General features: G+C 43.8%; 1 pseudogene; it reads right to left on the bottom strand.

Annotated features, from left to right (window-relative positions):
- LOC130851993 (putative gonadotropin-releasing hormone II receptor) overlaps positions 1-20,507 on the bottom strand; it is an 85,668-nt pseudogene extending 65,161 nt beyond the window's left edge.
- Between the last annotated feature and the right edge of the window lie 6,837 nt (positions 20,508-27,344).

Raw genomic sequence — 27,344 nt, 5'->3', positions numbered from 1 at the left:
CCACAGACCCGGGGAGGCACGAGCTGCCCAAGGGTCCCCTGAGATCCCCGCCCAGGACAGAGGACTGCTCCTCCAGGCAGCAGGGCACACCCCAGCAGCTCTCCCCAGGAACTCCTCTCTGTCCTGTCCCTTCACCTGATATTGGGTGTTGGGATGAGAGTTACCAAAACAGGTTTCATCCACCTTCTTTGTGAACCCCACACAGGTAACTAGAGCCTCTCCTTCGGGGATATCTGGCAGCTATTGCTTTGATACTGGCCTCTGGGTCAGTCCAGACTTGAGATGGAGTCACCTTTTTTTTTTTTTTCAATTTTATTTATTTATTATTTTTTGGGGGGTACACCAAGTTCAATCAACTGTTTTTATACACACATCCCCGTATTCCCTCCCTTCCTTGATTCCCCCCACTCGAGTCACCCCCACCCTCCCCGCCCCCGTCCTCTAAGGCATCTTCCATCCTCGAGTTGGATGCCCTTTGTTATACAACAACTTCCCACTGACTATCTATTTTACAGTTGGTAGTATATATATGTCTGTGCTACTCTCTCGCTGCGTGGAGTCACCTTTTAACCTCTTGTGTTTGGAATTAGGGGCCACAGTGGCTGCCCTACTCACCTCTGGCTATGCCACGTCTGTCACCTCCAGCCATGCTCACCATTGCCAGGCGATCTTACATGTCAGCTCGCTGACACTCCCATCCAATATGGCAGACATAGGCGGGCAGTTAGTTTTGTTCCCATTTTACAGATGAGGACACTGAGGCTCAGAGAGGTCAAGAAACTTACTCAAGATCTTACCACCACGATGCCTGGACTTGGACTCTGGTCTTCTGACTCCATGTGCCCTTTATTTATTTATTTTTTTTGGCACACGGGCTTAGTTGCTCCGCGGTATGTGGGATCTTCCTGGAGCTGGGATCGAACCTGTGGCCTCTGCATTGGCAGGCGGATTCTTAACCACTGCGCCACCTAGGAAGCCCTCCATGTGCCCTTTAAAGAATGTTCTCGTGGGGCTTATCAGAGCCATTTTATGCGCTCTGTTTTCCATGGGCTTCCAAGGGGATCCAGGATGGGACTCCTGGAATAGATTACAACCTATGCGCCTGCTGCCTTTTCTGAGCTCTGGTAGCCGGGGGCTCCCCTCACTCGCTGCTCCTTTATGATGACACAAAAATATTAATAAATTAATTTACACTAAATTGCAGGGATCTTCATGCAGTTGCATTCCAACTTCAGTGGGACAATGCCTAACCCAGGGCCCTGTGCCAGTCCCTGAGGACCCACAGATGAACAAGACAGTCTTTGTCTTTGAAAAGAACACTGTAACTCACGGACTTAGAGAGTGAGCTTGTGATTACCAGGTGGGAAGGGTCGGGGGGAGGGATAGAATGGGAGTTTGGGATTGACATGTACATACCACTATATTTAAATTAACAGCCAACAAAGACCTACTGTACAGCACAGGGAACTATGCTCAATATTCTATAATAACCTAACTGGGAAAATAATTTGAAAAAGAATAGATACGTATATACGTACAACTGAATCACTTTGTTGTACACCTGAAACGAACACAATCTTGTGAATCAACTATGCTCCAAGATAAAATAAAAATTAAAGAAAAAAGAAAAGGACCGTGTGATGAACCCCAAGCCTATGAGGTGGAGCACCTGGTCTTTATTTGATAGATGAGAAGACAGGGGCGCAGAGAGGTTAAGCATTGATGTCCTTTGACCACAGCTGAGTGTTGGGGTCTGATGGCAGGTGGGTGGTAGAGCCGGTTCTGTCCATCTTCCCATCCAGGACCTCACAGCCCAGCGCTGGCTGGAGGTGGCTTAGTCTGCATCCGATGGTCCTGCCCTGAGATGCAATGTGTCTTGAAGACATCTCAGCAGAGAAGAGAGACTGGAGAACCATGTGTCATCTTGACAATGATGGTCCAGCCCCAGGAAGGGACAAGAAACACAAAAGTGCTGAGACTCAGTCTTTTCTTACCAGGGGAGAAACCAGAACCCAACCCGGCCCCTCTGGCCTCCATGGTGAGGCTGGGGGCTCACTCCTTGTGTGACAGCAACCACCCCCACACAGTCTCATGGCTCGTTTCATAGCTGTTCCTGGAGCTCTGTCTCTGGCCACAGGACACCCATGTTCTCCAGTCTGACCCTGTGTGTGTGGCGGGGGGGGGGGGGATGCGAGCTCACGTGTGTTTTAATTTAATCCTATATTGCCCTTCAAACTTGGACTTCCCCAAACTTGAGGATCAGCACATTTAGGAAACTGACGTTTCTGGTGAACTAAGTGTTCTACGAAGCAAACCCTTCCAGCAGGGATGGGCTTTTGGCATTAAAATGGATTCATGAGGTAATTGTGCCTGGGTAGGACATGGCCTCCAGAGACCTGTTGCCAATGTCATCTTGCCTTAGCAGGCATCCCCAAAAATGCCTTGGGCATCAAATTGTCCTTATCAAAATGTGAGTCCCAAATCTGGAGGTCACGTGTCCCATCCAGTCCAGTCCCAGGCCCCGCAGAGAAGGCACCAGTGAAACTGCCAGGCTTCCTCTCTGAGTATCTGTCCTTGCTTTTCCCCCAAGCTTGCCAGGCACCCTCGCAGGGGGTTCATACCCAGGTCTGGCCCTGTCTGGCCCCAGCTCTCCACAGAGCACCACCAGGTCTAGGCTCAAATGTGGCATTGCCACTGAGACCTTCTCTGAGCACACTGTTCCCCCCCGCGTTCCCCAGCCCTCCCACCAGCCTCGTGCTAGTTTCTGACACGCTCCTCTCCATCCCATATGTTATACATCTCACATTTACACTGTTGTTGCCCCTTGTCTGTCCACTAGAATTGAAACACCATCAAGGCAAGAACTTGGTTGTTTGCTCCCTGCGCTAATCCCAGCTCCTGGGCTATCCCTGGTGCACGGTAGGATTCAACAAAGACTGAAGCGTGAAGGAACAAGCCACCCAAGCCCTGTGGGTTTTCAGCTCCCTAGTGTCATCAGCCTCAGTGGCCCTGGAATTCAGTCTTCCCACCGTGAGTTTCTCACCTGATGCCCTGGGCATAGGTTCCTGGTCACGTGCATGTCCTCTAGACCTACAAGGCCACTGCCTTTGTGGACTTCTAAAAGGTTTGTGATACTTTCCCTTTTGTTTCATCTTAGCGCTGTCAGATTTTCAAAAGGTGATGGTTTGTGATATTGCTTATATGTGGAACTTAAAAAAATGCAACAAATGAACTTATTTACAAAATAGAAAGAGACTCACAGACATAGAAAACAAAGTTATGGTTACCAAAGAGGAAAGGAGGGGAGGGATAAATTAGGGTTTTGAAATTAACAATACACACTGCTATAAATAAGATAGATGACCAACAAGGACCTAACATATAGCACAGAGAATTATACTCATTTTCTTGTGGTAATCTATAAGGGAAAAGAATCTGAAAAAGAATAAATATATATTTGTATAACAGAATCACTTTGCTGTACACATGAAACTAACACATATTGTAAATAAACTATACTGCAATTAAAAAATAAATCAAATTACAAAATTTTAAGTTAATGGTTTATATTTTTCTTTCTTCCTCTCTCCCTCCCTCCCTCTTTTCTTTCTTTCTTTCTTTCTTTCTTTCTTTCTTTCTTTCTTTCTTTCTTTCTTTCTTTCTTTCTTTCTTTCTTTCTTTTTCTTTTTCTTTCTCTCTCTCTCTTTCTCTCTTTCTGCTTTCTTAGATAACATGACTACAAAAATACTGGCATCTCTTTTCTTTGAAATTACTGAACTGCACTGCAGGCCTGACCCCTTTTCAGCATTCCAGACGTGTATTTCCACCTGCTAACATCGCATCTCCACCTCTATGTGCACACTGCAAAATTGAGGTGGGGTCCTGACTGATAATCCAGATGAAGGTGATGCTGGAAGCCCCCCAGACTGCACCAAGGTTGTAACTCCATAGGACCCCTGGGCTCAGAGTTGGAAAAGCCATCTTCTACCAGTTCCCAAGATAAATCCCGATGGAATTGGAGATCTAAATGTAAAAACAAATGAAGTATAAATGATTATATATCTGATCTCAGATTGGGAAGACCTTTCAGATGTATTTATTTGAGTAGTTAATATGCAGAAAGCAATTCAACAGGCCCCAGTGCCCGTCACTCTCAAGTATGTTTCTAACCACCCCCCGCCCCTGCATCTTCTTCCATCCCCTTATCCAGAGGGTCATCTTTTTAACAATTATTGTGCTTTGGTATCCTTTTAAAGGTATAATGTGTATTAAAAAAATAAGGAAGCACATTACACACAGTGTTCTACATCTTACGTTTTTCACACATCAATTTATCATTTATCAGTAATTGTAGCTCTGCTTTCTTTTTTAAGAAAATAGTTTAATGTATTTTAATAGCAGACATAGGAACAGCACAGAAGACAGACAACATTAAACACGTACTTGTATGCAGGTCAATTCAGAAAAGCATAGTGAATGATGGATTGTACTGTATGATAAAAATGCTACAATTGGGCTTCCTAGGTGGCGCAGTGGTTAAGAGTCCGCCTGCCAATGCAGAGGTCACGGGTTCGATTCTAGCTCTAGGAAGATTCCACATGCTGCGGAGCAACTAAGCCCGTGTGCCAAAAAAAAAAAAAAAAAAATGCTACAATCGCAATTTAGTTGCTGTCAATAAAAAAAAAAAAATTCACTTTTAAAAAAAAATCCAAATTCTGGCATTGTCCAGAAAATTTTAACAGGTTTATTTATACTTATTATAAAGTTGAACAGCTGAACCCCCTTCCCTGAAACATTCTGATCTGCATTGGTGCTTTTTGTCGCTACACTTCCATTGAAAACTCACACACTATGAAAATGGAAAAACTGCCAATACTTGAATTTTGGTCTCTATTTTTCTACTTGCAGTCATCCACTTAGGTACCTTTGATCCCATGGTGGGGAAAAATTGAACATTCAGAACTACCGATAACAGGAAGAAGAGATTCTTTGGTGGGGTGGGCGGGAGAATGAAATGTTTCATAGTGAGGTCTTGAGTGTGTTCTCCATGAGTGTGGCATGCAAGCTGCATGTCTTTTGGCATAATTTTTAACCCTGTGGCGTGAAGAGCACAAGACGTCTTCAAAAACCTGAACCAGATAGGTTCTGCAGCCCGGAAGCCTTCTGCTTTGCAAGAGCCGTGGATCAGAGATCGCCTTATTAATCCTGCTTCTCCTTGGGATGAAGCTTTCCCAGCTGGAATCCCATGACCCCGTTGCCACATTGAATAAATAATGAAGTTTTACATAGTCTAATTCATCGTGTTTCCTTTTATGGCTTTTGGGTTCAGGATCACGCCGAAGAGAAAACACACACACTCCATAAATACCAATAAATCTGTCCTGTGTTCACTTTAATATATTTTTTAAAATTTCATTTTTTACAATTAAATTTGTTGCTTCATTTGGAATATATTTACATAAAGAATGAAGCAGCAGTCAAAAATAATTTTGTCATAGTTACCACATTATCCCAACTATATTGATTGAAAAGTTCATCTTCCCCCCATTATTTTTTAATTTTTTAATTTTTTTCAGGTGTTTATTTTTTTTGGAGCATAGTTGCTTTACAGTGTTGTGTTAGTTTCTACTGTACAGCAAAGTGAATCAGCTGTATATGTACATATATCCCCTCTTTTTTGGATTTCCTTCCTATATAGGTCACCACAGAGCACTGAGTAGAGTTTCCTGTGCTATACAGTAGGTTCCCATTAGTTATGTATTTCCTACATAGTAGCAATAGTGTATACATGTCAATCCCAGTCTCCCAGTTCTTCCCACCCGCCTTTCCTCCTTGGTATCCATACGTTTTTTCTCTACATCTGTGTCTATTCCTGCTTTGCAAATAATATCCTCTATATCCCACCCCCCCCAAATTTAAAATATCACATTTATCATTGGTTAAATTGGGGAGGATTTTTTTTTAGCCTAAAAACAACAGAAGAAATTACAAGGTAAAAGATCATTAGATTTGTCTGCCTAGAAATTTAAAATTTCTGTTCATTGTACTATGCTATAAATAATATTAAAAAAATTTTTAAAAATGCAAACTTTTGGCCAAAAAGGGACAAAGGACTATAATTGTATCATAAAAAGATTAATATTTTTACATTTTCCAAATATACGACCTTTATAATAAAAAGTTACAAATCAAGGAGTATCTTGTATATTTCGCTTTCACTGACTTGGAGCTGAGAATGGATTTAGCAGGTCAGCAGCAATTGGAATTGGGGAAGAGGGTTGGGACAAGATAGTTAAAGAGCTACAGACAAATGGGCTTTTGTTTTTCTTTGGATGGATTTGTAATCATACGTGTACACACTGTTTTAATTAATGTACATTGATAATATGTTTTAATAACTGGAAGCTTAATGACTGTGTTTTCCCCTTATTTGAAAGAATACTATTGGCTACTCTAACTTTCTAAGAGTCACCTTATATCCACTTCTGTCAAGTTATGAAAACCACCTGTTGGTTTGACTATTATTGCATTAAATCTTTATTTAATTTTGGATGAATTGGCATCTTTTCCCTATCGTGTCTTCTCATTCAGGGATATGTTCCCTCGATTTTCTTGTCTTCTTTTATGGCCCTCAGTAAAGCTTCATATTTTTCTTCATATAGATTCTTCCACTATCTTTTTAGCATCATTCTTAGAGATTTTGTGTTTTTTATTGTTATTATGGAGGGAATCTCTTTTTCTCTTTATGTCCTCTCATCTGTTATTGCTGGTATATAAAAAAAGCTATTGACTTTGGCATATTTATCATAGATCTGGCCATACTATTGAACTCTCATTACTTTTTAATAGCTTTTCAGATGATTCCCCTGGGTTTTCTTGATATACAATACTATCTAAAAATAACCTGGTTTCATCTCTTCCTCCAGAAATTATATCTCCTATTTCTACTTCATACAGAATTACATGAGATGGGAATTCAAGAACAATATGAACTAATAAAAATACCCCCTGGCATCCTTTTCTTGTCCCAATTTAATGGCAATACCTGCAATATTTCACCATCAAATGTGAGATTAAGTTGGATGTTCGACTCTTCCTAATTTTCCAGCATGTTGCAGAAATTTAAATTGAGAATAAATATCAAAATTTATCAACTGCCTTTGTGTCATCTGTTAAGACTGCTTGGTTTTATAAGTGCATTGTATTACATTAATAGTTTATTAATTGTTAAACCACTTTGCCTTCAAGTTTCTCTACTACATGCTAGAGAACATTGTTATAACTAATCAGATATTTGGCTGGCTAATATGTATTTGTTTTTCCACTCACATCTTATGTTAATGGGATAAGTGTATATGTCTCAAGGTCTGTGTGTGCAGGCCTGTCCTGACATTTGCAGAACCTAGAATGAGACTATAAATGGAGGCCCTGGGATCAGAGTATAATTAGAAGCTCACATACTATATGCCCAAACATTTAAAAGTTGTAAGTCAAACTAATGAACCACTAAATAATGCGTAATCATTCCTACCTTTTTCAAATATACTTGTACAATAACAAAACAAATCATCTGTAAAGCTATAATTTTATATGATTAAGAGTTGGCAACATTTTGAAGAAAAAACTCAATTTAATTATTATCGTGCATTTCTGGATATTCTGATGATGAACTGTCAATGTTTGTGCAATACAGTGTATAAATACAAAATTCTTACATGGCTATATATTGATATTTATTTTAAAATATTTTTATTCCTTCATTTATTCTTTTTCAGCAATATCACTGATTATATTGCTACAATCAAGGTTATTACACAATATTTTCTATTGGCAGTCATGAGTTACAGTATTAAACAATGAAACGTCACCAATTCAAAGTTTACAAAATGTGAACGTACTTTTTTTAATATAAATTATTTATTTACTTATTTATTTATTTTTGGCTGTGTTGGGTCTTCATTGCTGCACTCAGGCTTTCTCTAGTTGTGGAGAGTGGGGGCTACTCTTCACTGCGGAGCATGGGCTTCTCATTGCAGTGGCTTCTCTTGTTGCAGAGCATGGCTCTAGGTATGAGGGCTTCAGGAGTTGTGGCTCACAGGATCTGGAGTGCAGGCTCAGTAGTTGTGGCGCATGGGCTTAGTTGCTCTGTGGTATGTGGGATCTTCCATGCCCAGGGCTCGAACCCATGTCCCCAGAATCAGCAGGTGGATTCTTAACCACGGGGCCACAGGGGATGTCCCTGAACGTACTTTCATTAAAGTGTAAATGAAAATGTATGCACGGAAAATACAAAACTTCATGTTTTCAAATCATGATTTTGTCTTCTAACATATTTAAATTGTCTTTCATTAAATGACAAAATGCAAATTTAAATTAATAAGTATAAGATTTTAAATAAGAATTTTTTCAATAGAGCAGAATTTATTTTTAAATCTAGTTAAATCTGATTAACTATTTAAATAAATATAGAGCCATTTGCAATTCTAGCATAATTGGCAATGTGAAAAATCCATCTCCTGCTTCATGTGTGTTTTGTCTAGACCTATGTTATACAAATTTGGGAGTATACAATTATTTAATATCGAAGAACGGTTCCTCAGCTGTCATTAGCAACTATTTGGGAATATTGTGCTGATTTGTGAGTACCTCCTGAAACACAAATGGTAACATAACTAAGACAGGAAAATGAACATCTGTATTTCTAAAAAATGATACATCACATGCAAGAATCTATTGCATTTTTACTATCTAAATCAATTTGTCTGTCTTTCTTCTTACCTAAGCACTCAAATCCTCCCCACTCTCAGAACCAGGGTCCATCTCCAAAATCAACAGGGACACAACTCATGATCCTTTCCAGCATCCAGACACACTTATCCTTTGTTTTGAAGACATGGAGCCAGAGACAGGGAGACACATTTCTGTTTTGCTGCAGCCTGAACGGTGTTAGTCATGAGAGTGTGTGTTTGGGACTGCACTGAGCACCAACCCTGGGAGTCAGAGATGCCCGCCCCATTTCTTGACTACATTTGTGTGTGCGTGTGAACACTCATCTAAGCATAGAGGTATACATGCATGCATACGTGTATATGTGTGTGTCTTGATGTCTGCAACTTACTTTCAAATGGATTGGCAAAAAGGTGTGTGTGGGACTTCCTAGGTGGCACAGCGGTTAAGAATCCGCCTGCCAATGGAGGGGACATGGGTTCGATCCCTGCTCCAGGAAGATCCCACATGCTGCAGAGCAACTAAGCCCATGTGCCACAACTACTGACCCTGTGCTCTAGAGCCCGTGAGCACAACTATTGAGCCTGTGTGCCACAACTACTGAAGCCTGTGTGCCTAGAGCCCATGCTCCGCAACAGGAGAAGCCACCGCAATGAGGAGTCCACGCATCACAATGAAGAGTAGCCCCCGCTAGCCGCAACTAGACAACTAGAGAAAGCCTGCGTGCAGCAACAAAGACCCAATGCAGCCAAAAAAAATAAATGAATAAATATATATATAAAGGGGTGTGTGTGTGTGTGTGTGTGTGTGTGTTCTGATTTCTGCCAACCCATGAATGGACTTCTCTGTCTGCATGTTAGCCAGCCTCAGGATTGGCCTCCAAAGACCTGGGCCTGGGTAATGAGCTATGTCATGGTGGTGGGGAATCAGGATCAAAAGGGCAGAAGGAGGTCATGGGGCCTGGAACAGGGGGAGGAGCTAAGTCATAGCAGATACCTTGAGAATAGAGCTACCCAGATAATCTCCATGATCACGGCTTCTTGGGCAGAGGGTCCTGAGTCCCTGAGGACCTCTGAGTCGGGCTGCCTCCCCACTGTGCTAGAGAATGCCATTAACAATTAGATTATTATCAGTACAAAAAGTTTTCTCCTTGGCTTTGCAACTTTTGATTTATTGTTCCACTTCCTGTTGAGTTTCTCAGCTTGCTGAACGTCGAGACCCAACATCAAAGAAGAATTTGAAAGTGGACTTTGTGTGTACACCAAGGCATGGCCTCAGTGAAGTAGGCAGTTTTCCATAACCATGTAGGATTAAAATGTCATGTCATTGGTTTTTGGAAGTTATTTGGCATTTTTACTCTAATTTGGAGGAGCAGAGGGAGATGGTAATAAGAAACTGGGGGTCCTTTCTTGGAAATCATTGAAATACAATTGCCAAGGCAACTATTGTGTGCTAGGTAACGAGGGATGGCATAAACAGGAGACAATAATAATAATTATAATTATAGCTATAGTTTATGGTGGCTATTATGTGCCAGGCACTATGTGAGACACTCTCATTATGTGGTCTTATTTAGCACTCACAAAAACCCTTTAAGCCATGGCCCAGAAGATGGGAAGAATTTGAGACCATCTAGTCCAAACCAGATACGAATCAAAGAAACCAACAAACAGACAGTCATCCCCAGAGTTTAAAAAGAGGCAAAGAAAAGGCATCCAGTGCAATGTATTTGTTGAGTGGATGAATTACAGGATCAGCCAGAATTTTAAGAGACATATGAGAGGGAGACGGAGCTTCCAGTAACATTCTACTTGAAAGGAACTTGAGCATTTCTAAGTATAGTTGATGAGACCTTGGTAACGGGGGCTCCCATTGAGATGGCATCCAAAGGCAAAAGGACAAGGATGAGAAAGCCAAGCCACACAGCTGAGAGCATGCAGTACAGGGTCCAGAGGTAAGAGAAAAGGGGTGCATGTCAGCCATAACAGAGACTGTTATCTCGCCATCGTGGGTAAGGGGTTTCACTGCTTCATTGATGGTGAGGAGCTAGAAGCATCATGAAAAACCCCCAGACAGCATCTGTCATGTGTATACTTAAGCTTAAATTAACTTAATACAGTTCTTATTACAAGACATGGAGTCAGTGATTCTCAATGACCTTTTTTTCTTTTATGCATAAAATTCCAAGTTAAAGAAGCTCTTAAAATGGATTGGATCCACCTTACATGGTTAATTTAGTGGAGATTTAGATGTTCAGAGTGGGCAAGTTAGATGAGGTCTCTGGACAATCTTAGTCATCTACTGGTGTTAAAACTTCCAGATGTGGGAGTGGGTGGGACTAACCTATGAAACAGAGTGTGGAGCTAAGGCACAGTGTCTAAACACAGGTGTCACACTGACCCAAAGTATCTGGGCAGAAAAGGGAAGGCAGAGGCTGGGCAATGGAGCGGCAGGCAGAGACACCAACTCTAAGCAAGTGGGCTCAGGCTGGGGCGTGAGACAAAAGCGGAGAGAGCTCCACCGCTGGACACGTAATTATGTGAGTCAACAGGTCGGGACAACAGAAAAGCAGCATCTCCCGCAAAATATTAACGTAATGGTAGCAACAATAAAAATGTAGTCGGTAGTTATTTTACTCTACCAACTTAGGTGTATAAGAAATGTTACATTGCCTATTTTTTAAATTAAATTCATCTGGCTTTGAATCCTCATCCAGTTGACTGGAAATTCATTGTCAATCATTTTCAGGAAATGAGTGTGGGTGAGTATACCTCCCCCAGGTAGCTGAAGAAGAGGCTCATGTGGGGCTGATTAAATTGTAGGCAGTCCTTAAGTCTCCTGTCCTAATGGTACTTCTGGGATGCTCATGGTCAAGATCTTTATTGTCATGGTCATGGTGCCTGGCTCTCCAGTATCCATTCTAAGGGGAATCCATTGTTGTTGTCTGAACCTCTTGCCAGGGATGGTTTCTGAATGTGAGGGATTCTGCATAAATGCCTCAATGAAGCATGGATTCAAATCTATGTTTTTCTTTTTTTATTATTTATTTGTTTATTTATCTATTTATTTTGGTCTGTGTCAGGTCTTAGTTGTGGCATGCGGGCTTCTTTTTTGCAGCTCATGGGCTCCTCGCTAGCTGTGGCATGTGGGCTTCTCTCCGGTTGTGTTGCGCGGGCTCTAGAGCACACGGGCTCTGTAGTTGCGGCACGCAGGCTCTCTAGTTGTGGCACATGGGCTTAGTTTCCCTGTGGCATGTGAGATCTTAGTTCTTTGACCAGGGGAAGGCGGTTTCTTAAACACTGGACCACCAGGGAAGTCCCCTCAAATCTATGTCTTTCTGATCTAAAGCTTCTTCTCACGCTGACCCTAGGTACAATGTCCTTAGGGTAGGCTACATAGGGTTGGGGTGGATCTCTGAGTAGGAGGCCCAGTTTTGTCCCCCAGCTCCTATTGAATCATCACGGGTCCCTGATGTGTCATCATCCCTCTGCCTATGTAATACCAGGCTGGTATTTCTCACCTGAAATTAGTGGTCTAAGTGGATAGAAAGGCAAAGGCCTTTTGGGGTCTCTGTTGAGAAGGAAGCTGTGAGTACAATCTCCATGGGAGCCTCTAAGATAAGAAGATAAGACATACATTTGATGCTCTGGAGCAATTTGATGGCTTTAGTTAGGGAGAGAATCTCTCAGCTGAAGTGGAATTAGAGTTGACCTTTTACAAAAGACCTGGTTTTAGCTTTTCTGAAGAAATGGCTTTTAATTCTTAAATATATGAAACTCAGTGCAGTGGGAAATTATGGTCAATTGCCTTGAACCTTCTTGGTATGAGATTTCAGACCTCTCTAGGGTTACATCATTGTTTCCAATGCTCAGAAATACATGAACACTTAATCTCATTGTCTGATGGATCCTAGTTGTGGTCTTATGCTGGCCAACTGTAGAAAACTAGTTCCACTCAGAGAGCTTTTTGTTCTCCCCATTATTTAATGTTGTTTTTTGAAGAGGAAATATTCACATCATTCAAAATTCAAAATGAATGAAAGGAATATAGTCAAATTTACCTCCAAACTTCTTCCAGACACCAACATCCCCTTCCCAGAGGCAAGCATGTTTTAAACAACTTGAACTTTTTTTCCAGAAATATTTTATTCATATACAAATGGTGGCGTAATACATGGTCCTGCACCTTGCTTTTTTCATGTACTTGGCAATATATTTTGGTGATCTTCCCACATCAGCTCACAAAGATTCACAATGAGTGCACCCATTCTTTTTTCTGCATTAGATTCCGTCATATGCATGGACTCTCATTTATGTAAACTGTCATTTATCGATGGAGTATTTAGGTTGTTTCCTTTTCCCTCCCTCCCTCCCTCCCTCCCTCCCTCCCTTCCTTCCCACCTTCCTTCTTTCCTTTCTTTTGTTCTTTCTTTCTTGGCTGCATTGGGTCTTTGTTGCTGCACACGGGCTTTCTCTAGTTGGGGCGAGTGGGGGCCACTCTTCGCCGTGGTGTGCGGGCTTCTCATTGTGGTGGCTTCTCCTGTTGTGGAGCATGGGCTCTAGGCTCTCGGGCTTCAGTAGTTGTGGTTCATGGGCTTTAGAGCGCAGGCTCAATAGTTGTGGCACATGGGCTTAGCTGCTCCACAGCACGTGGGATCTTCCTGCAACAGGGATCAAACCTGTGTTCCCTGCATTGGCAGGTGGATTCTTAACCACTGCACCACCTAAGAAGTCCCTCTATTATTTTTTTTTTTTTGCAATTTCAATGATGCTGCAATGAATAACTTTGTTATACATATCATTTTTCACCTGTATAACTATACCTGTGGGATAAATTCCTAGAAAATGGAATTGCTGGGTTAAAGGATATATGTATTTATAATTTTGAGACATATTATTAGGCATTTATTCAGAGAGGCTGTTCTGATTTATATTTGCTCTAAGAATATATGAGACTTCCTATTTCCCATACTCTTATCAATACAGCATCAACATTTTTGATCTTTACCAATCTGACAGATGAAACAGAACTTCTCATCTGTAGTTTTAATTTGCATTTCTCTTAGCCTGAGTGATATTTTCATAAGTTTAAGAGCCAAGTTCATTTGCTTTATTATGAAAAATCAATTAATATTTTTTGTCAATTTTTACATTAGATTACTAGTTTTTTTTCATATTGATTTGTAAGAACTCTTTATATACAGATGCAATTAGTCTTTTTTCCATGATACAAGTTGTGTGATTTCCCCAGTTTTTCCTTTGTATTTTGACTTTGCTTGTGCCAGTTTTTGTAATGCAGTGATTTTTAAAAATTTTTGTATGTATTTAAAATTATTAATCTTTTAAAAAATGGGCTTGGGTTTTTAATTCTTAGTTACAAAGGTGTTCCCTACTCCAAGATTTTAAGTTCTTATACGATTTCTTCTAGTGCTTTTTGGGCTTCACGTTTTACATTTACATCCTTAATGCCTATGAAATTCATTCTGGTGTATGCTGTGAATGCAACAGTTAGGATAAGCTCATGTATGCTGCAGTAACAACCCCGAGCCTCATCACTGAAAACAACAAAGGCTAATTTCCTACTCATGTTATGTGTGCATTTTTGGTTAGCAGGTGGCTCTGGGAGCCAGGCTGACAGAGCTAGGAACACAGAGCTATGGTGACTTATACCCTGGCTCTTAAGAGCTACCTCTTGGAAGGGACACATTTATGCTCACATTTCATTGATCAGAGCAAATCACATGATCAGAAGGAGAGAGCTGGAATATTTGTGAACAGATTCAATGATTTCGACCAGAATTGTGGATCCAACTTTTATTTCCAGATGACAACTGTGTTGTCTCAACTCTACTTAATGACTAATCCACCTTTTGTCCACTGACTTGAAATACCTTCTTTATTGTGGTCAAAATTCCATTATGAGTTTGGGAGTATTTACAGGCTTTCTATTTTGTTTCATTAATCAGTCTGTCTATTCATGCAGCATTTGGTTTTAATCATGTGTTTTATAATTCATAAATGACAATTTCATGATTTGTAATTAGGAGTTTTGTAGTGTGTTTTACTTTTTTATTTTTTTTGTAGTGTGTTTTAATATGCTAGTCCTCTCCAGTATTTTTTTTTCTTAATATTTTCCATTTCTTCAGAATTTTACTGACTATTCTTGCTTGCTTATTTTTTTCACATGAATTATAGAATCATCTTATTTAGTTACGGTATGCCATTGATGTTTTTATTGAGTTCCTATTAAAGTTATAACTTAATGTAGGAAGAACTGATATTTTTATGATGGTGAGTCTTCCCACCCAAGGCCATGTTGTACCTTTCCTTTCGTTTGAAACTCCTCTTTGTTCTTCAGCAGCATTTAAAACTTTTCCTCCATCTAGAGCTTGTACATTTCTCAATTTTGTTCTTGACTGTTTCATTTGTCCTTGCTATTACTATTGTGTGAAAAGAAGTCCTTCCTTCCTTCCTTCCTTCCTTTCTTCCCCCCCTTCTCTTTCTCTCCCTCTCCTTCTCTCTTTCTTCCTCATTATTTGTATGTGTGAAAGTTATTGATTTCTCCAAACTTTTTAAAAATTATTAAACTGCAGCCAAGATAGGGTGGGTAGGCATGACCTAATGCTGACATCAGGGTAAGCTAGAGTTGCTCACAGACATCCTTTCCCATATTTAACCTATATAGATCATAGGACAATGAACTTGGGCCATATGGTTGTTATTCACAAAGTTAGTTTATTTGGAAAATTGGCAAGACAGAAGCAGGTTAATATCAAGGAAAGAAAAGAATCTTATCTGAAAACTCCCAGTTTAAGCCACATCAGACATTTCCTAAGCAGTGAAATGAATGAAAACATCACTGGCCCAGAGATCTGACAGTGCTTGAAACCTATTAGGTACTTTATTGGATATTTCTGGAATAAAGCTGAGTCCAGCCACAGAGTTTTAGAGCCAGAAGGGGGCTTAAGAATAGCTAGAATAGTGGTTCTCAACTCTGGTTGCATGTGAGAATCACTGAGGGAAGTTTTGAAAAGCACTGATATCTAAGCCCACTCCAGACCAATGACATCAGAAACTGTTGGAGTGACACCTGGGGAGGAAGGGGACTAATACATTCTGAAACTTCCCAGGTGATTTTATTGTGCAGCCAAAGTGGAGAACCAGGTCTTTAGATCAATGTTCTTACTGAGCAGATGAGGAGAGAGCGGGGAATGGGACGAGGTATTCGTGGTCGAGCTGAGACTAGAACTAGGTCTCCAGGGTGCCCAGCCCAGGTCATAGCAGCTGTGCTTCCAAAGGCTGCCCCACAAGCTTCTGGGGTGGTGGGGTTAGAACTTGTTTTACCCTGGCAACGACCTCATGAACGAGGCACTACCTGATCCCAGTTTTACAAGGGAGGGATGTGAAGTCAGTACGGCAACTCGCCCAAGGTGATGCAGTTAAAAAGGGTCAGAATTCAGGAGAGCACCCAGGGCTGCCTGACTCAGAGGCCCGTATGCCTCAGGCCGGCCTCTTGTCCACTCTGGCCACGAGGCCTCGGGATATTACCATCCACTTTCCCTTCCCTGGGAAAACAACAAGTTACATCATATGGTGTCATCAAGAGTTATTTAGATTTTAATAGTTTTAGCAGTGCGACCTCTCTCTCAGTTGAAATCTTACTTTAAGAACAGGGAGCATGGGAGTTCCCTGGTTGCCTAGTGGTTAGGATTCTGGGCTTTCACTGTCTTGGCCCAGGTTCAGTCCCTGGTCAGGGAACTGGTATCCCACAAGCAGTGTGGCATGGCAAAAAAAAAAAAAAAAAAAAAAAAAAGAAGAAGAACAGGAGGCAGAATGGCCCAGCTTGGAGCAGAGAGGGGGACACCGAGTGTCACCCGCTGGCCCCCTCTGCCCATCAACCTGTCATCCTCCCCTCTGAGGGACGTTGTTTGAGAAGCACGGGGGTAGATCCCCGTGGGATCTTCTCCTACTCTCACGTTAGAGGATGAAGACTAAAAAGAGGAAAAGAGTGAGAGGAATTCGTTATCCATTCAGCTGATGATGTACATTTAGGGTGGCCTTCACTTATCTGCCATTGTGAATAGGGCTGCAGGGAACATGGGTGTGCAGATATCTCTGGGAGGTCTTGATTTCAATTCTTTGGGGTGAATACCCAGAAGTGGCATTGCTGGGTCATGCGGGAATTCCATCTGAAATCTTTTGAGCATCCTGCATGCTGTTCTCCACAGCAGCTGCACCATTTACACTCCTGCCAACAGTGAACAAGGGTTCCAATTTCTCCACATCACCACCACCACTTCTCTTTAACTTTTTGATAATGGCCATCCTAACAAGTGTGCAGCGATTTCTCATTGTGGTTTTGATTTACATTTCCCTGATGATTAGTGACCTTGAACATCCTCTTCTATAGCTGTTGGCCATTTGTTGGTCTTCTTTGGAGAAACGTCAATGCAAGTCCTATGTCCATTTTTAAATACGGTTATATCTCTTTTTGCTGTTGAGTTGTAGAAGTTCCTCACATATTTTGGATACTAACCTCTTATGAGATATGTGGTTTGCAAATATTCTCTCCCATCCTGTAGGTTTTCTTTTCACTGTATACATACAGTGGAATATTACTCAACCTTAAAAATTAAGGAAATTCTGTAACAGGTGACAACATGGATGAAACTGGAGGACATTATGCTGAGTGAAATAAGCCAGTTGGAGAAGGACATGTGAGGTCTCTAAAATGGCCAAAGTCATTTAGAAACAAAGAGTAGAATGGTGGTTGCGAGGGGCTGAGGTGGGGAAAACGGGAAATTGCTGTTCAATGGATATAAAGTTGTAGTTACGCCAGATGAAAAAATACTAGAGATCTGCTGTACAATCTTGTGCCTGTAGTTAACACCACACTTTTAAAAAGTGTTGTATACTTAAAAATTTGTTAAAAGGGTAGATCTCATGTTACATGTTCTTCCTACAACAAAAGAAGAAATAGGGAGGAATTCAGCTGGCTCCCCTCCCCTCACTTCACACTGCATTTCCTCTCAAGAACGTGAGCTTTTTGTGCTTTAGTTTTGCCAACCCCAGATCCAGCAGACAGAGCCCCCTGCTTAGCGAGGGCCTGGTTTTAAGGGCCACACCTTCGGGGCTCTCAGGTTACGCTCCCACCTCTGCTAACGAGCAGTAGGGCATCTGGGCTGTGCTCGGGGACCAACCATATTGGACCACTTTTCTCTGCCACCCCTCCCCCAGGCTCAGGGCAATCAGAGGCCCGGATGCCAAGCCTGGTTTGGGGAGATTTTCTCCAGCAGGCCCCGTCCACCCCTACCCACCCCCCACCTCCTCCCGGTCCTGGCAGCTGCAAGGGGACCTCTAGACCCGCTAAGTGACGGGGCTTCAGGGGCCGGGGGGCCAACTCCAAACTGCCTCTGGAAACAATTTCTTCTGCTCTGCTTTGGGAGTCTGTGAAATTTTCTCTCCTGTCTCCTTGCTGTCTTTCTCTGCTGCTGTCCCTGGGGTACCGCTCTCCCTCTTGCCCCATCCTGCCCCCTGTGTGTATGCCCGTGTGTGTGCATGCACGTGTTGTGTGTGTGTGTGTGTGTGTGTGTGTGTGTGTGTGTAAGACAAAGGATGGCTCTGTGTTAACACCTCTCTCCCTCTTGCTTCAGCCTCCATCTCTCTCTCCTCAGCTCCTCACTTGGGAACAGCCCAGATTGGCCAACGCTGCAGCCAGCCGGGCTCTCTGACTGCCCACTGTGGCCCAGGCACTGCCTCGTGGCCCTGAAAGATGCAGAGGTGGCCCAGGCGTGGCGTGGTCTGTTGCCCGCATGAGAGGTGGGCACAAACCACCCAGGAGGAGGCGTCAGGGTTCAGGAGAGCTGTGGAGGGCTCTGAGGGATCTGGAGTGACATTGCTTTCATTTGGGGGCTCAGAGGAGGGAGTTATTTAAGCCTTTCTGTCTCTGGGTTTCCCCCACTGTCCAATGCGAGGAGCCTGTCCGCCACAGGGATGGAGTGGGGGTGAATGAGGCGTGTCAAGCGTTGCTATGGCCTCCGTGTTACACATGTACTTGCTAGTGGTCATGCAGCCAGTGGCTGGCATCAAGCTGCCACCTGGCACCCCCCAGCAACCAAGGTCTTTCCGAAAGTCCACCGAGTCTCCCTCATCAAGCTAAACCTGTCCTCGATTTGCCCACCATCGTAGCTGCGACTGACATTCTGCCAGATCCACTGGGAGCTCCTGGAAGGCAGGGCCCGGCTCCCCAGCATGTGGAAGGATGATCTTTTCCAAGGCTTCCTGTGCTGCTGGTGTGCTTGCCTGTCCCAGAAGGCTGACTTGTATTTGAGCTTTGTTGTTGCAGGACTTTTGGGATAGAGGACTGAGAACCAGACAGCAGAGGGACCCCTCAGCTTAGGTATTGTGGATGGCTGAACTCACACTGTGACTTGGACCAGATCATCTCTCAGAGTATGGATGGGGACGTGGGCAGATCAGAGGGACAAACATGAAAGAGTCCCTCAAAGCCAGAATGGAGAGGAGACAGGGTGCATGAGCAGGGGCCCTCACGAAGGCCTGGGGATGACCAGACCTTGTAAAGGGTCCCTCAGGATAGCTGAGAATGACCAGAGACCTGGACACCTAAATACTGGGTGGCTCCAAGGGCCCCTGAAGGCCTGGACAAGGAACGACTCAGCAGGGTCTCCGAGAGTGGAGCCCCACATGAGGAAGCTCCTGTCTGGAGAAGGGCCTGGGGAAGAGCCTCATATGGCCAGAGAGGACTCTCTGCCACCCCCTAGGATGCGACCCAGAACAGATCTGACTTATCCAGGGAACTCAAGGGACACAGCATTGTTGACCCAGAGGTGGGGATTAAAGCCACACCAGCCACAAGCGCAGCCCCACATGGTGTTCATTCAACAAGCATTTACCCACTACCATACTACTGTAGACCCTAAACTGGCATTAGAGTACCTATCGTGGAGGGTATCATGTTGGTTTCCTAGGGCTGCCGAAACCAATGACTGCAAACTGGGTGGCTTAAACTAAAAAAGTCATATCATATGATATCACTTATATGTGGACTCTAAAAAAAAAAAAAGGTACAGATGAACTTGTCTACAAAATAGAAATAAAGTTACAGATGTAAAAAATAAACTTATGGTTACCAGGGGGTAAGGGAAAGTAGGGATAAACTGGGAGATTGGAACTGACATACACACACTACTATATATAAAATAGATGACTAATAAGGACCTACGGTGTAGCACAGGGAATGCTACTCAATACTCTGTTAAGACCTATATGGGAAAAGCATCTAAACAGAGTGAATATTTGTATACGTATAATGGATTCACTCTGCTGTACACCTGAAACTAACACAATATTGTAAAATCAGCTATACCCCAATGAAAATTAAAAAAAAAAAAGAAGTGTATTCTCTCAAAGTTCTGGAGTCTAGGGGTCCCAGGTCTAAGTGTCATTAGTGCTTTCTGGGGGAGCTCCCCCAGAGGGGAGGGTCTAGGCTTTTCCAGCTCCCAAGGCCGTCAGCCTCCCTCGTGGCCACATAACTCCATCAACCTCGGTGCCTGTGTCTTCTCCTCTCCTGTCTCCTCTAAAGACACTTATCACTGGATTTAATCCAGGGAGAGCATCTCCATATCCTTAACTTGATGACATCTGCCAAGACCCTGTTTGCACATAAGGTGATATTCACAGGAGGTCCGGATGTGGACATACCTTCTGGGCGCCACCACTCAGCTCACTCACTCCAGGGATGATGACAGTGGGCATTTCCATGGCTCCTTCCTGGCCTGGTGACTCTTCCAATCACGTCCCACATATTAACTCATTTCATCTTCACAACCCCGTGGGGTAGGGACTAGCAAAACCCCATGTACAGGTGAGAGAACGTCCAGCTAATAGAAGCAGGCGGAGGCACAGAAGTTACATAATTTGCCACAAAGTGCAAGTATCAATCAGGCAGGATGTGAACCTAGCCCCTAACCACTTTGCTCCCCTACCCCAGGCTCGAATATGTCATTAGGAGGACTCCCACATATCCTTTCATCGTAGGTCTCCAGTGCTCCTCTCTCTTTAGGGACTGTTGACATTTGGTCCCTAACACTCGATTGGGTGTAGCCCAGTTGAGTCTGCATGGCAGAGGTACTCAGGCAGGCCTGCTGGGTGAAGGATGAGTTTTCTCCCCCTGGTTACTTCTCTGGAAGGCCGAGCTGTCCAGTGGGTTGAGGTCAAGGTTGGTAGCCCCAGGTTTTGGTCATCCTTTCCAACACTCCATGTTGGTTTGACTTGAACTGGTAATTCCCTTCCTCCTAAAACAGAAAAGCACCCCCATCCCACAACATTCCCCATCATATGCCCAGAATCTCTGCCCAAGAAACTCTGGCCATCCTCAATGGCCATCCAAGCAGGAAGCACTGATCCTAGATGATCCTCCCAACTAGGACTTCCAGCACCAAGGACTCTCCATCTTCTCCATGGGATGACCTGTAGGATGGGTTCCTGCTCCCTCCCGCACACCGAGCACGTAAACCTGAGTCATGCCCAGTGCTTGGTGTGCAGTGGGCGCTCAGTAGATGCTTGTGGAGTGAGTGATGGATGAACCATCCAGCTGGGCATGCCCATCCCTGCTCTGTGACCCCTCCTGGCTCCAAGCCTCCACCTCTTTCTGGACTGAGGAGTCCCGACTCTGTCCACTTCTTCTTGCTGTCCCAGTTGCCCAGAGGGGACAAATGGAAGACCCCAGCCACCTCCTAGCTGGGCCCTCCAAGGGCAAAGTATGAAAGGAAACCATTTCCCACATATTCAGATATTGACAAGCTATCAATCAAGCTAAAATAAACTGCTGAGGGACTTTCCTGGTGGTCCAGTGGTTGTGAATCTGTCTTGTAATGCAAGGGACGCCGGTTCAATCCCTGGTAGGGGAACTAAGATCCCACATGCTGCAGGGCAACTAAGCCTGCATGCCACAACTGCTGAGCCCACATGTTGCAACTACTGAGTCCACGCTTCCTGGAGCCCAAGTGCCACAACTAGAGAGAAGCCCGTGCACCACAACGAAGAGCCCTCATACTGCAATGAAAGATCCCCTATGCCACAACAAAAATCCGATGAAACCAAGAAATAAAAACAAAATAAACTAATTAAAAGTAAAATAAAATAAAATAACCTGCTGAATAAAATCCATCCCTTGAAAATTGATACCTTCAAACAAAAGAATTGAAAATTCTGGATCCAGCTACAGTTTTACATGACTGAAAAGTATGAATGATGACTGAGTGGAATACTTATTGCACGTCTGTTGATGGGCTAATAATGTTTCAATGAGAAATAAAGTTGTACATAATTCACAAATGTTCATATATTTTTCATAATATTTATTAATTTTTGTCTTCATTTCAGTAAAATCACCGATTATGTTCTTGTAACAATGATTTTATATATACTGGCTTTATTAACTGAAATAGTCGAAAAATGAGTACCGCACATCTTCTGTAAAATGAGGTCAAACGTTTCTGAAATGTAGTCTTGTGACGTAAGCTGCTTCATAGCTGCTGTCTTCCCTCTCTGGGGACAGTTGCACGTTTACCTGGGGATTTCAATGCAGGACTGGGTTTTAACTAAGCTCCTGATGCCAGCGCCTTACAGGGCCAGGCTGAGGGATCCTGCTGACCGCCCTCCACTCTGCACAGCTGCCTTCTGGACCCACCGTGTGCTTCCTTGACCCTACACGCTGTTGGCTGGCTCAGAAAATTTTAAATTGAATTAGTGGTCAACATCGAAAATGGAAGCATTTTCACATAAAAACCTGGCTTTTTAGTTTCTCTTATAATTGAAAAGCCAGAAACCCTGGGACACCTTTCTGCAAGATGATATCCAACTGAGGCTAAGAACTTAGGCAGAGGCTACGTGTTGGGGGTCCCCAGTAGCCAATCATCCCTTCTAAAGTAAGAGAACTTCCAATTTGTGGCTGGACACATGGTAACCTAAGATAGAAATGATAAATCTCTGCTTCTCTTGCAGCTAGGTGAACAATGTGACAAGATTCTGGCCAATAGGAGATAAGCTGAAGAGACACATGTAGCTCATGGGTAGTACCTTTTCCCTTGCTCCCTTCCTGTTGGCTTGAAGGTGGAGGCACTGGTGCATGATCTTCAAACACACAGGTGAGGACAACACCCTAGGCATGGCAGACCCACAATTTACAAGAAGCCTGGATAAACTGCAGCTACCATGCCAGCTCACTTTTTTTTTAAAGATAGCATTTTATTTATTTTATTTTATCTTTTTTGGCTGTGTTGGGTCTTCATTGCTGCATGCAGGCTTTCTCTAGTTGCGGCAAGCGGGGGCTACTCTTCATTGTGGTACGTGGGCTTCTCACTGTGACGGCTTCTTTGGTTATGGAGGATGGGCTCTAGGCATGCAGGCTTCAGTAGTTGCAGCATGTGGGCTCAGTTGTTGTGGCTCTTGGGTTCTAGGGCTCAGGCTCAGTAGCTGTGGTGCACGGGCTTAGTTGCTCCACGGCACGTGGGATCTTTCTGGCCCAGGGCTGGAACCTGTTTCCCCTGCACTGGCAGAAGGATTCTTAACCACTGCACCGCCAGGGAAGTCCCAGTTCACTTTTATGTGGGGTCCAAATACAAACTTCTATCTCATCTAAGCGATTGTTACAGGCAGGCCAACACTGGAAGCTTCCTTTAGATGAGACCCAGTTTACTGCAGTCCCCTCCACTCCCTACGCATTCCCAACACCAGCTCAGCTGACATCCGCTACTGAACTTGGGCAGTTATTTTTCCCTTATCCCCCTTAGGCCCCCCTATCCCCACAGCCAGTTGAGTTTGGGGTCTCCACTGTCAACCCTCAAAAAATGAAAGACGAGACACTCATTTTCCAGCCCTTTTCACCCCTCTTTTTCAGGAGATGCGCTCAGTGACTCCGGGGCTCCCCCTTCTGGAAGGCTGACTTCATTGACTCATTGGTGCTTGGTGGCCACCTTCTCACTGCAGATGAGAAAAAAAAATCAGTCAGTTTCTGACAGTAAATGTAAAATGTTACATGAGGGTTCAGTGGGATCATGTGTTAGAGCCACTTGACCTGCCCTTTGTGTTGTCTGCTGTTCTCATTACTGCTCCAAGGGGGCATCTGGTGAGAGCCAGGGTGGGATTTACTCTCAGGCGTGTCTGGCCCCAGAGCCTGTGTGGCTCCCTTCTGTGCAGTTGGAGAACAAGGATGTGAGCCGGCTGACGGCCAGCGTCCCAGTGGCTGTGACTGACATGCAACGCAGCTCGTGGACAAGCACCGGCAGTAAGCCTAGAATGGGCACAAAGCCTTTATTTAAAAACCTTATTTTCCTGCAAAACACTCGTTAGTATGTAATCCTACAGCAAGTTTTGTCTGCAGGCTTCAAAAAGGCATTGCCACACTTACGTTCGGTCTCACACAAGCACTGAACTGAAGCACCCACACAACCCCTTCTGGGGTCCCAGGGGCAGGAGGATTTAGCACCTGCTACTCCAAGCATGGTCACCGGACCAGAGGCCTCGGCATCCTAGGGCGTCATGAGGAATGCCTGACCTCAGGCCCCGGGGCCAGACTTACTGAATCAAAATCTGCTTTTTAACAAGATCCTCAGGGGATTTCTGCACACAAACAAGTTTGAAAATCACCGACCTAGAAAATGAATGAGAATGGAAAGTCTAGCTTCGAAATAAAACACATCTTAATCCCAGCTCGGCTACTTTCTAGCTGAGTTAGCTGGGGTGGGTCTTTTAAGCTCTGAATGTCAGCTAAGAGAAGGGAGAAATTGTATTGGGGGAACCGTATGAAATTGCCTTTTTTGTAGATTAAAAAAAAAACCTGCCAAATATAATCAACTGATCATAACAATTGAGCATATGATCAATTTCATTTAATAGTTGTTCTGAAGTTGTGGGAATTAATTTTAAAATGAAATAAAATACACAAAGCACCTAGCACACAGGAGCTGTTCTCCCGATGACACGACCTTGGCCTCCCTTATTACCCTCACCTCGTAGGTTCCCATACAAACCAGGCAAGGCAGCCAGAGTATATGGACGACCTCACTAAACCCGACTCTCCAACAGAAGCTCCTGGCATGTGGGCCAGTGGTTGTTTTCATGGCTGCATGAAGCTTATACAAGAGTATCTGCCTTCATCAGTGCTTCAAAATATTCGTATTTCCCATTTCACTTCTAGATGAAGAAATGGAACCCCAGATGCCCGGTGATGTCTCCAGGGCCATATAAAGATGTGGAGGCTGACTGGGTCCCCAGAGTGGTCCCCTACTTTGTTCCTTTGGAGTCATCCAGGGCACCCGTGGAGCCATGATCCCAATAGGTTGACAATCTTTCCCTCCAAAATAGTCTTCCTGTTTCTGTGTGGAAAGTCATCACAGAGTTATCACAGGAAAAGGTCAATTGAACTCAGCACCTGGAGGGAGTGTGGGGTCCCCATTGGGGTGAGGTCTAGGAGTGAGGTGGATGCTGGTGGCAGCAGCAACCTCTGAATTCTGCTCATCCAGAGTCATCACGGCCTTGTGAGTAGCCTGCAAGGAAAATTCTAGAATCATCAATTGACCCCATAGGAGGAAACTACGAGGCCTTTATTTCTAGGCAGTTCCTGGAAGGCTTCCTGGAGGAGGTGGCCCCTGCACTAAGACTGGAAGATGGATCAGGAGAGAGACAAGAAAAAGATTTTGGCTGAGAGAAGAGCATTGTCAAGGTCATGGAGTCAGGGTAAGCCAGCACCACACAGGCTGTGTCCACATGCACAGCCCTTGGAGCTTGAGGGGTGCACTTGTGTGTCTTGTGAGGGGGTGACCTGTGGCCGGCTCACCAAGCTGGTTGGGGGCCGGGACTGCAGCCCCACCCACAGCCCCACACTCTCCTGAAATTGAAATCTTTGCCTGAACCTTCCAAGCAGCTGGGGACAATCAGCAGGTCTGCAGGGCCCTTGACACAGAAGCTTGTCCCTGCAGGGAGGACTGTGACAGGCTGGCCTCCTGGGATGACACAGACTGTTCTGAGGCTCCCTTGGCCCCTCACCCACCCTCAGCACCACCAACAGTGAGGAAAACAACCAGCCCCTCAGTGAGGGTTGTGTGGGAATCCATGCACAGAAGAGAAAGAGCTGTAAGCAAGGGAGGCACCCTGAGACTGGGGCTGGGGTCCTGGGCTGAGTCTCAGGGGTTTGCAGCCTGACTCTCCTGAGTCTCAGTTTCCTCCTTTGCATGCCCTGACCTTTCAAGGTTGTCATGAAGCTGAAACCTAGAGATGCAGATGGACATTCTTTAAACCAGGGAAGGGCAGAGGGAATTGGGGCGATGCTCCAGCCTCTCCTGGTTTTATTCTCTCCTCTGGGACACATCCTGCTACAGATCCTGTGCCCCTCAGAGGAGTGCAGCCCAGATCATCGATCTTGCTTCCTAGGGACTTGGGTTATGACTCTTTCAAATGTCATGATGGTTTATTCATTTTGGCTGGAGTGGTTTTTACATGGTAAATACGAATCAATAGAGCTTTCCACTTTAATGCAGCCTAAACAGAAAAGTTAATATGTACTCAACAGAAGGAGTGTTTACGAAACTTTTGCAACTCAAAAGCCTTGTCCTTCCTGAGCTGGCTTGGTGGCAGGGGTGGCACAAAGATGGCCTGCAGACTGCGTGTGGAAGCAGGGATTTCCTGGGTTAATGAGTGTGAATCAGGCTTCATTTTCTCCCAGCTTTGTTTATCAGGATCCTGCTCATTCACTGCCTGGACATAAACACCCACACCTTCACTTTTCCTTGACTTCTCCGGATCTTCACTTCTTTCTCCTGATGTTCACTAAAGGGAGGGTACAGCAGGGGCTCTGATGAGATGCATGGTTTCATTCATTCATTCCTTCATTCATTCTTTCACTATCCAGTGTCCACTTCATGCAGAGGATGCATTAAGTGCTGGGGAATGGAGCACAATCCTGCCCTCAAGGATTTTGTTTGTTTGTTTCACATTATTATTAAGGAAGAATTCAAACATATATGAGATGGAGGGGATGGCATAGTGAACCCCTCAGGCGTATAATCTGCTTCAGGCATTATCAATATGGGGCCAACATCACTTCCCCCTACCTCTCAATCCCTTTTCCCCTTGGGTTCTTTTGAAGCAAATCCTACACACATTTTTATTTTAACTATAAGAATTTAAAAGAATTTATACCCACCATTGCATATCATGCCGTAAAAAGGGATTCCCTAATAACATCAGATATCAAGTCATTGCTTCCCTAACTGGTTCCCAGATTTTTTTTTTTTTTTTTACAGTTGGTTATTTTGAATTAGGAGCCAACCAATATCTAAGCATGACATTTAGTTACTGTATCTCTAAGTTTCTTTCTCTATGGTGGTGAAATTTACATAACATAAAATTAACCATTTTCAAGTGTGAAATTCAGTGGCAATTAGTACATTCACAATGTTGTGCAACCACCACTTCTTTTTAGTTTGTAACTATTTTAATCACCCCTAAAGGAGACCCCATACCTATTAAGCTGTCACTCCGTTACCCCCTTTCCCTAGCACCCGGCAACTACTAATAGGCTTTTTGTATCTCTGGATT

Source organism: Hippopotamus amphibius, chromosome 4 (genome assembly GCF_030028045.1).
Source record: "Hippopotamus amphibius kiboko isolate mHipAmp2 chromosome 4, mHipAmp2.hap2, whole genome shotgun sequence".
NCBI lineage: Eukaryota > Metazoa > Chordata > Mammalia > Artiodactyla > Hippopotamidae > Hippopotamus > Hippopotamus amphibius.
This window is presented reverse-complemented; position numbering and strand designations above follow the sequence as displayed.